Genomic DNA, 4,167 nt, shown 5'->3' on the forward strand with positions numbered 1-4,167 from the left:
TCGACATATTATATTAGGTTGTTTATAATTTATCTTAGATATTCACCGATAAGTGCTATTTAATAGAATGAACTATAATTATCGTTTAAATTGATCATAAGGAGTAAATAATTTTGACACTGTTAATGCTCAAAAGTTTAGCTACTACGTTATGTACGTTTATTTCATTTTCTTGTTTGTGATGATGGCCAAATAAATATTTGCGGACCTCAACATCCGATAGTCCACCACTTTATATTTTGTGCTCTCCTTCCTTTTCTTTTCTTTTTTTGAAATTCGCTTATTTTGTCATCAATGATTAATTTATTGTTCAGAAAGTAAATTTTATTGTTAATGTAAATATTTTATGAAATAAATTTAAGGGCCTCTCAATATGGTTGCGCCTTAGGCCACGAAATCCATTGAGCTGCCCCTGATCACTTTTGGGAGAATTCTTAGTCTCCTAAACTCAAGGAACCCCCACTTTAAGACTTTACAAATGTAAAAGTTAAACCCATTAGTTATCCATTTTCTAAGTGAAAAATATGGTTCTAATCCATATTTGAGCCGTTTTTAAAAAATTCATTATCAAACCCATTTTTAATGAATAATATGAGTGAATAATTCTTTTCTTTTAACCATTTTGCCACTACTGGTCACTTATACAAAAGTCATAATTGCCGAAAAATTCAACTTTCCGGTACAATATTTTTTTTATTCCATATATATATATATATATATATATATATATATATTTTTCAATCAAATAAATATCGACCCAATTAAAGAGGAATGACCCGAACCGATCGACCCGACCGAAAACCCATATGCAAAAAAAATCTTTATACGACTTGGATGAAAAAAGTCATACGTATATAATCATTTTTTGAAATTTACCCCCACTAACTGTCTATTACCCCCTTTTTGTATGCATGGAGCTTCAACTTTTTTAGAGTTCATAACTTAAAATCTAAAGTTTTAATTAGCAGATATCTAGATTTAATAGGTTAGTCTAAATTACAACTACCGTAAAAGATGTCTATATCCATTTATGGATATCGACTCACTTTCCATTTATGGATATCGACGACTCACTAGCAGCAGCTCATATTAACATCGACTTACTATATATAAAGTTCATTTCCTCATTTAGAAAGCACACTGCAATTTTTTTTTTTTGTCTTGAAACACAATATTCCAATCACTTCTATCTTAAGATGTGCGCATCAAATCTTGTATCATCAGTTTGCAAAAAGATAATCAAACCATATTTTCCTACTCCAACTTCACTTCGTTGTCACAAGTTCTCTTATCTTGATCAAATGGTCGGTGGAATTTATGTGCCTTTCGCCTTTTTTTACCCTAAATTAAGCAACACATGGTCAGATAAACCAAGTAACGTTATATCTGAACATCTTGAAAATTCCCTTTCAAAAGTTTTGTCCCATTATTATCCATTTGCGGGGAAAATTGAATGAAAATATCTCTGTTGATTGTAATGATCGCGGAGTTGAGTTTTTCACTACCAAAATCGATTGTCCAATGGCTAAAATTCTCAAAGATCCTTATTCTGATAAAGAAGATTTAGTCTATCCGAAAGGAATTCCTTGTACATATTCATATGAGGGTAGTCTTGCAGTGGTTCAACTTAGTTATTTCAATTGTGGAGGAATAGCCGTTAGTGCATGTTTGACACACAAAGTTGGAGATGGATATACAATAGCCAACTTTATTCGAGATTGGGCTACTATAGCACGTAATCCAAGTTCAAAAATACAAAGTCCTCAATTTAATGCTGCGTCTATTTATCCACCTACAAAAGACATGGTAAATCTACCCGAAATTGTGCCAAAAGGAGAAGAATGTTCATCCAAAAGTTTTGCTTTCTCATCATCTAAATTAGCTGCACTGAAATCTATGGTTATAAACAATTCAGTAGTACAAAATCCAACAGCCACAGAGATTGTGTCAGCATTCATTTACCAACGTGCAATGGCTACAAAAAAGAAGACTTCAGGTTCGATTTGTCCATCCGTACTTGTCCAGGCTATGAACTTACGACCTCCATTGCCAAAAACATTAATGGGGAATATTGGTTCTTTCTTTTCTGTAATAACAACCGAAGAGAAAGAAATGGATCTACCAAGAGTAGTTGGTAAACTACGGGAGGCGAAACAAGAAGTTCGGAAAAAATATAAGCATGATAAAACGGATGAATTTCTACCTATGACGATTGAACTATTCAGAGAAGCAAATGATAGTTTTTTCAATAATTCATGCTATGATATCTATAGGTTTAGTAGCATCAATAAGTTCCCTTTTTATGATATAGACTTTGGATGGGGAAAGCCAGAAAAAGTAAGTCTTGCAAGTAATGGTCCAGTTAAAAACATGTTTGTGTTGATTGATAATAAAAGTAGGGATGGAATGGAAGTAGTAAGCTGTATGAAGGAACAAGACACGTCCGCACTCGAGAGAGATGAAGAGCTCCTTAAGTTTACTTCTCCAAGCAACTAAGAGTATTAATCAAATATGTGATGGAGTATTGTAAAGTGACAGAGTAACCTTGTTGTCACGATCCACTAGGATCAACCCTTCTTTGCTCTAATTCGTAAAAAAAAGAAAGAAACATTTCTTCCAATGTTATCACTTTGCAATATAGAAGGTGAGGACATTTGGGTGTTTAAACCCCCAAATGTCGCCATAATTCTGAATGTTGGTCAAGCATGTTTAACATTCAATTAAGAATATATGCACTTTTGAACCCTTTACTTATGAATCTTCACAAATTTAATAAACTATTAAGTGTTACACCATTTAATTACTTATGTGTTACGTTGATTAAATCTGTATTCTTCTAGAGATAGTCTAAATATCATACATCCTATAGCGACCAAAATCATAATTTACTAATAACGGAAGGATTAATAGTGTAGTTATTGCTAAATATATGAATAAGTAATTGTATCGTGCAATTCAAACTTTATCTAATGAAATAAGCTGAGCTTAGTTAGAAAAGTTTGGTAGCTAGACCATGCCAACATCTTTTTTTGTGTGTGATGATAAATAAAACAAAAGCATCGCATTACGCTAGACCTAAAAGTTAGGCTTCTCTATATATATATATATATATATATATATATATATATATATATATATATATATATATATATATATATATATATATGAAGCTATACGAAATTGGAGATTTTGCCTAAGCCTATAGGTATTTTGCCATCTAGATGTTTGTTAGCCGTTAAAATTAAATTATATACAAGAATGTAGAAAAACAAAATAAAACAAAAAAGATATAATAAAACTTTTATTCTGAAATGTTATTTTTGATTCTTTTTTGCTTAAAATTAAGGGAGATTTTCGTTTTTCAAAGTCAACTTTCTGCTTCAATCTATTGGAGTAATATTTTAATTACTCGAAGGCTTCTTTCCTTCATTAACTCTTTACCTTCCTGAAGAAACATAAGAAAAAAGTCTTTATTTCTTCGAGGAAAAGGACGATATAGTATAAGTTCATTATAATTCGGTTTTGAAATCCCACACCAAATCAGCTAAAGAAACTCCCTTCACTATATATATGCTCAGGTAAAATTATCATCAAGAAGATTAATAACAAAAGAAAAGTAAACACGAGAAGAAACCAGTTGGTGTTATGTGCATTTTAATATTAAAATTATAATATTAAAGTGCATTATTTCTTGTAAGGTAGTGATTATAAATTGGTAAGAAATTGATCATTATCTTGGTGTAACTCATGAAACTACTAATGCCATGATCTACCACTAATTATCCATTAATGATTAAATTTTATAATCACCAACCACGTTCTATAATTTTATTATCCCACTACCTTATTTACTATTTATTTCATGGAAGAGATTCTATACTTATAAGTAGTGGTAATTCTTTCTTGTGTTTGATATAGAAAAATATTATAGTGTACATGAAAAAAGTAAAATTGGTGTAGTGAAAAAGAGAGTTAAGAGAAGGAGAAAATCTAGTCTCCAACTTATTCTCTACAAAAAGAAAATATTATTTTATTAAAGGAATGTGTTCATTTTGGTGGAGCTTTCGACTCAACAACTTGTCTAGAGTGTATTCGAGTCATATAATATTGTCGGGCTATTGTATCATGTAGAGGAGAAGTTAAGAGTATTACTGTTGGACAGGTGAA

The 4,167-nt window shown here is 31.0% G+C and overlaps 1 pseudogene; it reads left to right on the forward strand.

Moving 5' to 3' along the window:
* Window positions 1-832: 832 nt before the first annotated feature.
* Window positions 833-2,795, forward strand: LOC107823015 (acylsugar acyltransferase 3-like; annotated as a pseudogene).
* Window positions 2,796-4,167: the final 1,372 nt, after the last annotated feature.

Source organism: Nicotiana tabacum, chromosome 23, assembly GCF_000715075.1.
Source record: "Nicotiana tabacum cultivar K326 chromosome 23, ASM71507v2, whole genome shotgun sequence".
Taxonomy (NCBI): domain Eukaryota; kingdom Viridiplantae; phylum Streptophyta; class Magnoliopsida; order Solanales; family Solanaceae; genus Nicotiana; species Nicotiana tabacum.